General features: G+C 33.1%; 1 pseudogene; it reads right to left on the bottom strand.

The window, feature by feature from the left end:
- Positions 1–3486: 3486 nt before the first annotated feature.
- On the bottom strand, positions 3487–4726 carry LOC108985432 (annotated as a pseudogene).
- Between the last annotated feature and the right edge of the window lie 6092 nt (positions 4727–10818).

The following is a 10818-nucleotide window of genomic DNA, read 5'->3' as shown; positions in this document are numbered from 1 at the left end:
TCTCTGGTTGGCTAGCTCTTGGTAACTCTAATACCATTAAGTACTGTGATGTGAAAAATCAGGAGGTTCGAAAAATGAAAGAAGAAGAGTGAGGTGCTGTTTGGATAATAAGTTGAGATGAAAGTTGAAAGTTGAATAAAATATTATTAAAATATTATTTTTTAACATTATTATTATTTTGAGATTTGAAAAAAGTTGAATTATTTATTATATTTTCTGTAAAAATTGCACAAACTGATTTTCTGGGTTTTATCAATATGGAGCGATAATGCTGTTTTATGTTCTTGCATTCATTGGTTCCAAGTTTACTTGATTTTTCCCTTAAGATGGAGGACGTAACTTTGAATAGACTGGATGGAGCTTTAGATAATTGTGATCTTCAACTCATCTTGGTAAGATTCCTTCAAACCATTCGCGTTTCCTATTTCAGAACATTTTGGCTAGTAGAATTGGATCCTCTCTATAGGTTTTAGAGAATGTAGGCTACTCATCCTAGTTTCTTGGACTTTCTCAAATCTGTTTGGAATGCATATTTTCTTTTCCAGGATCTTTACAAAATTTGCCTTCAAATCTAGCTAGCTTCGAAGGATTGAACAAGAATGTATTTGGGGCAATTTAATTATTAAACTTGGGATGAAAAAAGCTTTTGACAGGGTAAATTGATTTTTTATATCTTTGATTATCACAGCTTTTGGTTTTAGAGATTAATCGATTTCTCCTTTGAATAACTGTATATGACTTCTATTTTTTGTTTTTTGTTTTTTGTTTTGGCTAAATGAGACTCATGAGAGGTTTTTTCTCTTCTAGTACCCGCTGTTGTTATGATTTCTATTTTGAGTGAAAAACTCTTTAGTAGGGGGGTTTTTAAGTTGATGAAGGATAGTTCTTTGGGGGCAATGCCATGTGCCTAGGGGTTGTGACTTGTGAGCCTATTTTTCACATTCTATTTGGTATTGATATTCTTGTCTTGATCCCCAATAGATTAAGAGATTCTTATAGAAGTTACAAGTTTTGGGTCTGTTGGATAGCCCTAGTAAAAGCTCTTTCTATTCACTGTAATTTGCCTATAGTTATAGAGGATATTGTTGTTGTTGCTATTTGACTTTACGTTTCATTTTCGTTTAAAGTAATGTTAGATACAGTTTTAAAGTGTGCAAGTCTCGAGTACACTCTTTAAAAAGATGAGATTTGGCATTAAAAACTAACTTTTTCAGATGGGTCGACCCAAATTTAAAGTTCTCACTTTCCTTTTCATCATGTAAAGGGAAAAGGTAAGCTTAACTATCCTAGAGCTACCATCAATTCCTTGGTAAGGCGAAACTTAAGATAGAAAGAGCTGTCATTGGAAGTAGTAGCTGGTGTAACAACACAGTATGACTGGTTAAGGTGACCAGCTTTTGTGGAAATGTGGAGTGGATTGGGCTCAGAAAGTAAGGAGGACAGCTTGAGATGCTACAATAGCTTCAGCCTGATCGATCCTCCTTAGTATTGGTAATGTGAGGGAAGGCCCATCCCGAAAGGACCTGAACCCCGGAAGGCCAAACAATGGAGCCTGGGCTGAAAGGAGGAAGCAAAAGATCATGGGCCATAGAATTAAATACCGAGCGCATGGCCCACCCCAGAAGGGCCCAAGTCCAAGGAGGCCAAGATACGGAACTATGGACCCAAGAGAGGAAGTTGAAGACCCGAGGCGAGAGGATCGGGTAACGAGCTCGAACCAACCCAGGATGGCGTACTGACGCAAAGATCAGGAGCATCAAAGAAGACGTCCCAGGGCTCGGCAAATTGCCAAACCCTATCACCAGCAAGATGCCCAATTGTGTACGGACGGCGGCACATGCCTGCTCGCAAACCCAAGGCATGCCGCAATCCATACCTGTGTCAGAGAATCCACCGCACAATGGCATGTCCCATGTACGAAGGACGGCTTGCCCATGATCTGACACATTGGCATGGCAGGGAGGTGGCGGTAGGACAGACCTAGCACGGCTGACGCAACACGATCTCCTGCTAGGCCGCCGACTGACACCCACTGGAGGGATAGGGGAACGAGTGGTGGCAGGTCTGACGCCTGACACACCACGATCTTCCTTAAAGGTGGAACTCGGACCAGGTATAAATAAGGGATGACCCTTCTATATGGCCCTCTCTTTCTCTCTCTCACTTTCGATCTATCTGATAATCCTAACTCTCATTCTTCATTTCTATGCTTTCCTCCAGAGAATTACCCACCGACTTAGGCATCGGAGTGACCCCGGAAGTCACCAGAGCCTCCCTTTCTTCTTAATTACAGGCGACGTGGAGCTTGGGCTTTGCGGAACTGCTCGAGCCGCGAAACACGACATCAACAGGTAAGTTCCCTTGTTGCTCTTCTATTCCTTTCTCCAACACTTCAGGTCCTGCCGCTAAACCGTAAAGCTGAGGTTTGGACCCCTACTTGCTTGGAGTATCCGCTCTCTCTATAGAAAGTCTTTCTATATGTTCAACTAATTTGCATAGGCAAACATAGTTTAGTAAAAAGGTAGGGATTTCTTCTCATCCTTATTGGAAACTAGAAGACTCTTGTATGTACAGTAACCCTCTCTTCTGCTATTGGTAGACTATTGCATAGAAAGGCCGACATAACCCTTTTCCTATCATCAGTGGGAACTTTGCTTCCTTCTAATCCTCAGTATAAATCTCACAACCCACCTAGTGAATAAGAACAACTTCGTCACTTTCATATACCCATAGGATGACAGCCCTTTCATAGGTTCCTTACGGACTGATTCACTTTGAGTAGATTGACTGAATGCAGTTTAGATCTAGCCTTCTCTTTCCTGCCTTAGGATCGAATCCCTTCTTGATAGACTTCTCGGACCAAGTATGTTGAAATAGACTATCACTTTGTCCATGAACGTGTTGCTCGAGGAGCTATTCACCTTAGTATCCACATCCAGAAAGCCAAAAATGAAAGTCTAAAGAAAGAAGAGGGATCATGCCACCAACGAGAAGGCAGTGCGACTCAACTGTGTATCTGTCGAAAGGCAGGGCGGCATAGCCCCCAACCAAGGGAGTGGTTACGAAAGTCGTTCATACCAAGCCAATAGCGGTGTAAGATGTACTTTAAGAGAGATTTGATTGCTTGAGACGTCTTACTTGTAGTTGATGGATCGCCTCTTTCTCCTTTAACTTGTTGGATTATGAATGGAATATTCAGACGTTAGCTTTCAAGCTACACTTCAAGCAGTGGAAATAACAAAAGATGTGCTCCAAGTCCTTGGGCTATCGAACAGAATCCAACCACACCGAAATGGTTCGAAGCATGAAAGCACACCTCCCTCACTTCGTAATTCATGGGTAGGGGAGGTAAACTATCTTTACGAACCTCGGGTTCCGTTAGAGTTTAATAGAGGTGGAATTCTTTAATGGTTTGGCTTAAAAGAAGTCTCAATTGCAAGTAAATTTTCTTTGAGGATCTTACAGAAGTAGCTTGCTTTTCTGACCTTATTGGTAATTAGAGGATGGGTTCTTCCTCTCGGAAAGGATCAATTGAAACCTTTTAATGGTTTCGGCTAAGCCAACATATTTCCGGGGAACCCATAAATAGTTCTATTACAAAAAAGGGTCGTGATAAGAAACACTCAATTTCTCGTGCTTTTGCTACGGTTAAGTGATCATCTTCTGATAACTTGTCCAATCCAAGAATAACTATAATGTCCTAAAGTTCTTTATATCGCTATGAAGTTTTTTTAATTCTTTGCACAGTTTCATAATGTTCTTCACCAATGATCTGAGGTTGGAGCATTGTTGACATTGAATCTAAAGGATCTGTTGTTGGATACCTTTGACAACTAATCCTCTTGATAGTACGGTAGTAGCATCTAAATGTGCAAATGTTGTGGCAAGAGTAGGATTGATCAAATCGTCTGCAGGTACATAAACTGTTTGAATAGAGGTTATGGATCCCGCTTTGGTAGAAGCAATTCCTTCTTATAAAGAACCCATTTTGGTACTAAGAGTATAGAAGGCATTCGACCCAATAAGGCAGATACTTCAGATTGAAGTATGTCTTGTTCATTAATATCTCGGAAATATTCTACCATAGTTAGGATAGCTAAACCAACTCTCATAAGAGCTCCAGGCGGTTCATTCATCTGACCATATACTAGAGCCACTTTTGTTTCTGCAATATTTTTTTCATTAGTTAGTCCAAATTCTTTCATTTCTATGTAAAGTTCATTTCCTTCATGAGTACATTCACCTACTCCGCCAAAAATAGATACCCCTATGAGCTTTGGCAATGTTATTGATCAATTCCATAATGAGTATTGTTTTACCCACTCCAGCTCTCCCAAGTAGTCATATTTTTCCTCCACGGCAATAAAGAGCTAAAAGATCTACTACTTTAAGTCTTGTTTCAAAAATAGATAATTTTGTATCTAATTGTATAAAGGCAGGCACAGATCTATGAATAGGAGATGTGCGAGTATCTACAGGACCTAAATTGTCAACAAGCTCTCCAAGCATGTTAAAAATTCATCCTAGAGTCGCTCCATCGACTAGAACACTTAAAGATACATTCCTCTTGTTAGAACATATGTATCACTCATAGTCATAGCTACAGCTCCAATTGATGTACTTCACAAGTCATATTAATTTATTGATTAGTAGTATCTCGACCTCTAACTACTAGAGCTTTGTAAATATTAGGCATTTTGCCAGACCAATGATTTGAGCTATACATCCCGATTTTTTTTTCAAGCACCGAAATCCCAAGACTAGAAGTTGTAGGATTTATTCTAATAATATTTCTAAATTTTTTCATGAAAATTATTGAAATCCAAAATAAAGTTCAATAGCAAAGTAAGTTGATTGGTTAACTCAATAAGAAATGAAATGGGGTTTAGCATTGCACTCGATTTCATTAGTACCGTCCAATCGAATCTAATTTAATTATTTACTTATTCAATTTGAATGACTGAATTTTCAAGTTCAACCAACCCATTTTCAAAATTTCAAGCGGATGAATAAACGTCTTGAGAAAGTCTTTCATTTGACTATCATTATAGAAGAATATCATCCATATTATCTATTGAACTAGAACCAAAACTCTATTTACGATTTATTATTTCTATCTTATTAGCTTTTATTTTTTATTTCATATTTTAACCTATCGAGCGATTTATGCCTAGCCTATTTTTGTTATACCTATTAGCCTTTATTTTCATGCTTTTCATGGACGAAGGCTGCATATTTTCACATGTAAGATTTACATATAAAACATATATCATTGTCAAGAATGAATTTCTTATTCTTTAGATATTCCAATTCAATTAATAAAGAAAAAGGTTAAAACGCGCGTGAAAAACAATAATCGGATTGCGCCATACACATGAAAGAGTATACAATAATGATGTATTTTGTGAATAAAATATCATAATATAATAACAAACCATTCTAATTAGTTGATAATATTAGTTGATAATTTTGTAAAACGATTCCTGTGAAAGGTTTTATTAACTCCAAATTCATGTCAAATAGACATTGTTGTTGCAAGAATTCTAATTCCTGAGTTGTAGGAAAGGACTTATGTCATCCCAAACAGATAGTACTAAAGCAAGCGTTGGATTCACGGCGGTTCCGCATGGCCGGTTATACGTAGCAGAATTCCGAAGGGTAATTGTAATTTGCAACCATCCTCAGCTTCGAAGACAAGGGAACTGAACACTCTGAAAAGTCCACACATCCTCTCATTGATCATTGCCCCCCATCTTTTTAAGGGTAATTAGATGACTCCTTTGTCCTTTAGTGTTGCTCAATTATATGCTAGTTTGCCACATGGGTAATGATATTTACACAAGGTTGTTGATGGGCACGTGCTTAGAATAATGAGACACATGATAAAATCATTAAGAGAAAGTGATATCGTTATAAAGAGATATTATAAAATTAAATTATAAATTAACATTATTTTATATAATAAGTTAGATTTATTTTATAATAAAAGTAAATTTATAATCTAGTATATTACATCAAATTATATTAATTTATAAGTTTATTTTTATAAACTCTTTTTGTGACTAAAGTATTTCTATATTACACGCACTAACCCTCACAAATTGATCTATTGCGGCTTTAGTAGGGGTTGTTGGCAGGTCTATAACTGCATTTGAGGGACATTTAGAAGTGGGTTCCAGCTTATAACTTGGTGTAACCACCGTAACCATTCATGGAGGCCTTTATGGAGGAAGGTTTCTGTTATAATAAGGCCGGTTCTCTTATTGTGTTCCTGATTTTGAAGACAAATTAGAGTAGTTGTAGATGGAAACCATGGAAATGGGGAGCATCATTAATGCTGGATGAAGTTGAGCTCTACAATGAGGCCAGTTTTGTAATTTGATGGGCTAAGTGACTACCTTTATTAATGGAGTACGGCACGTTTGGGTTAATTTCTTTTGTGGAAAGGGTAAATTCTGTACCTTTAATATTTAATCTATGCATACAAAAGAAGATTGGGGTTGGTGCTTCGGAAAAAATAGCACTCTGAAATCCTTAGCTGTCGGACTTCGATTTACAGTTTTTTTTAGGCACCATTTAATAAACTTACCGGATTTTTTTGATGCAGATTGTGATGGTATCATCAATGGACACCATTTCTGCAAAAAAGAAACCATTTGTCATATTAATACGATGAGCCATTCATCATGCATCTTGATTTAAACATGACTTGCTGCATTGACAACATTGGTTTTGAAGAATCCTGGTGCTCTTTTTCAGCTGTTTGAAAAAAATAAAAATAAAATAAAATAAAAAATCATGGGTTGTATTTGTACCTTAGTATATAAAGAGGATTTTTTTACAAGATAATGTATTTTTTCCCGTGAGTTTCAAATTTTTTTACTTTTTTAAAAGAGAGTGCACGAAACATGTACACCTTAAGATTACAAATATCATTTTTCTTTCTTATGGAGGCTAATATATTTTTTTAATGTGGTAATGATATATTTCATACCATTTTATAATTGAATTTGAATGAGAATGAATTGATATTTAGTAATTTTGCTGCTTATCTCATATGTGGTGTTTCAAAGTGAATGCAGACTTCCAGCCTAATTCTAGCCCGTTGATAGATAAAAAGTCACAAGAGCCACTACCAGAAAGAAAAACATCCACTGTTGTGGGTGCAGCAGCTACCTTTCTTGCTAGGCAAACTACGGTCCCATTTGGATGTTGGGTTGAATTGAAATGAATTGAATTTTTTATGAATAATAGTGAGTTAAGATGATAGAATAAGTTTTGTTGAATCCATCTAAGATAAGTTTAGATGTTAAAATGAGTTTAGATATATTTATAAGAAACTGAAAAAAATTATAGATCCTGTGTGTAAAAAAATTTTAAATTTAGATAAATTTAATAATTTAAGAGTTAAATATTTAAATTTTAAATTTAGTTTTAAATTAGAACTGAACTAGTTCAGTTCAGTCCAAATTCTTTAACTTTTGAGGCCAATGGCTCTTGGGCCGAATGGCATCACACCTGATCCTTTTGGGACTATGAGGTCCATGGTTGGAGCCTTGGAGGTTTAATCCCCCGGCCCAACTACTAGGGCAATACTTCTTCAAAACGTTTACCCCAAAAAAAGGGAAAAGAAATAAAACTAGAGCTTACGAGCAAAACGAGGAAGTAATTAATTTACAAGTATAGAAGTGGTTCAGCTATATATACTACCAGTCGTCGACCTGCTCAATGCACGAATATCAAAATTAAGTGGTAAGAATACAAAGAGTTCAAGGTATACTATTCTTTCCTCTTTATTTTACCGCTCAATTCTATTATTTTGTTTTTTAATTTTTTTAATTTTTTTTACTTAATGATTAAAAAATTATTTTTTAATAATATTATAATTTTTTATTTTTTTAAAATATATTTAAAAGTATTAAAAATATAAAATAAAATCCTATAACTAATAGTAGCTCCCATCGATAGCCCGAAGCGGTAAGGATAACTGCACTCCTAATAGTTAAGAGGTTTATAATTAAGGAAAATGGTGCTATTATGGGTACCGATAAATAGTACAAATAGCAATAAGGTTAAAATGTTTGTTTGTTTGTTTTTTACATAATTTTTAAACATTTTTTATTTTTTTTAAAACTCCAATCACTAAACCTCCTTAATTATTAATTTTTTTTTTAGTCGAATTACTCTACTGTCGAATAATCAGCTCAGTTTTATTTTTAAAAAATAAAAAAAACATAAATACATTTAAAATCATTTTTTTAATTATTAAATAAAAAAAAATCCAAGCGATCAAGTAGAATGATAAGAATTGGTAGACAAAATAATTTTTTCATTTTAATTTTTTTTAAGAAAAAGTATCTGTCAATTTGGAGTTCCGATTCATCGTCCCGACTCCCCAACATTTTCCTAAAAAAAAGCTACTCCCACGGAAGATTTGCTACCGAAAGCGAAAGATTATACCGACTGATGTGGCAATGCCACCTGGTAAGTTTTTCTCTTTTTATTTTTTAAACATATAAAAAAAAAAACAGAAGAAAATATTGGGAAGCGTCTCGCCAGTCCCTCTCAACTCCCTCTCGCAACCCCCTCTCCCCTTAGGCTATGTTTGGGTATCAAAAATTTTTCAACACTTTCTAAGTATTCTCGTACTTTTAAAAATACTTCACATGTCAAATAACTTAAAATACTCTCAATGGGACCCACAAACCCACTTCAATCTCTACTCATAACTATTCACAAATATTCTATAATACTTATCACTATTACATATAAATAAAAAATAAAATCACTATAATATTTATCACTATTAAATATAAATAAAAAATAAAATCATTATAATATATAAATAAAAAATAAAATCACTATAATATATAAATAAAAAATAAAATCACTATTATATATAAATAAAAAATAAAATCACTATAATATATAAATAAAAAATAATAAATAAAATCACTATAATATATAAATAATAAATATTTATCGCTATTATATATAAATAAAAAATAAAATCGCTATAATATATAAATAAAAAATAAACTATAATATATAAATAAAAAATAAAATCACTATAATATATAAATAAAAAATAAAATCACTATAATATATAAATAAAAAATAAAATCACTATAATATATAAATAAAAAATATTTATCACTATTATATAAATAAAAAATAAAATCGCTATAATATATAAATAAAAAATAAAATCACTATAATATATAAATAAAAAATATTTATCACTATTATATATAAATAAAAAATAAAATCGCTATAATATATAAATAAAAAATAAAATCACTATAATATATAAATAAAAAATAAAATCACTATAATATATAATAAATAAAAAATAAAATTACTATAATATTTATCACTATTAAATATAAATAAAAAATAAAATCATTATAATATATAAATAAAAAATAAAATCACTATAATATATAAATAAAAAATAAAATCATTATAATATTTATCTCTATTACATATAAATAAAAAATAAAAACACTAAAATATATAAATAAAAATAAAATCACTATTATATATAAATAAAAAATAAAATACTATAATATTTATCACTATTATATATAAATTAAAATTAAATCACTATAATATATAAATAAAAAATAACATTACTATAATATTTATTACTATTATATAAATTAAAAATAAAATCATTATAATATTTATCATTATTATATATAAATTAAAAATAAAATCATTATAATATTTATCATTATTATATATAAAAGTAAAATAAAATCACTACAATATTTATTAATATTAAAAAATCACTATAATAAAATCATTATAATATTTATTATTAAAAATCAAATCACTATAATATTTATGGGACCCACACATTTTTCAACTACCTACTCAAAAGTCAACAATTCAATATACTTTACATATTCAAACAACTCAAAATATTCTCAATGGGATCCACAAACTCACTCCAATCTCTACTCATAACTATTCACAAACATTCTCAACACTTCTTAACATTTTTCAACACCCAAACGTACCCTACTCCCTCTGGAATTCCTCTCGACTGTCAACTGTAGCTTTTCTTTCGCCCCTTACTCCCTCTCCACTCCATCAGATACACTTTCTATCATGAGATTCCAATGCTTTGTAACATCCATGGATTTCAAAACTTCACCAAAACACTCTACTTTTCAGTACATAATTAATAGGCCAACAACAAACTCCAATCCCCTCCCAAAAAACTTGTAGATCGTCATCCTAGTCCTTGGGAAATAATGTGCGTAGAGGATGCTCAGGAATTACACCAACCTGCATAGAGACAAAGTGAAAGGACCAGTATATAAGATATGCTTTCCATCCATCGAAGTATTTATTAGACATAAACCCATTGTTTGCAATATTAGACAAAAGCTGGGGATTCTTACCCAACTCCAAGAATTACATCGATCAATGCTGCCTCCAAGAATTATTCACTGGTTGCAGGGAAAACTTCAGATTTTCATTGTTTAAATCTGAAGTTTTAAACAATGCAAATCTAAAGAATGCTAAGCCCCTATGTTCCACGAGGAAAGATTGAAAATACATGAAAAAAATAAAACAAACAAAGAATAATGGAGGAAGATAAAAACACTACAAACACAGAAAATGTAAACAAAAACACTTAAAGAGGAAAAGAGGAAAATAAATTCTACCGTCGTGGGGGGAGCTAAGGAGGCGGGAGGGGAGCCAGAAATGGAGCTCTGCCGCGCGGCTTGAAGGATGGTGCCTCTCAGTGACATACCCCGTGAGTTATGGACGGAGGGAGGGAGCGAGGTGAATTTGCTCTCTGTG

Source organism: Juglans regia, chromosome 5 (genome assembly GCF_001411555.2).
Source record: "Juglans regia cultivar Chandler chromosome 5, Walnut 2.0, whole genome shotgun sequence".
NCBI lineage: Eukaryota > Viridiplantae > Streptophyta > Magnoliopsida > Fagales > Juglandaceae > Juglans > Juglans regia.
The sequence above is the reverse complement of the archived record's forward strand: the minus strand, read 5'-3'. Positions and strand labels throughout refer to the sequence as shown.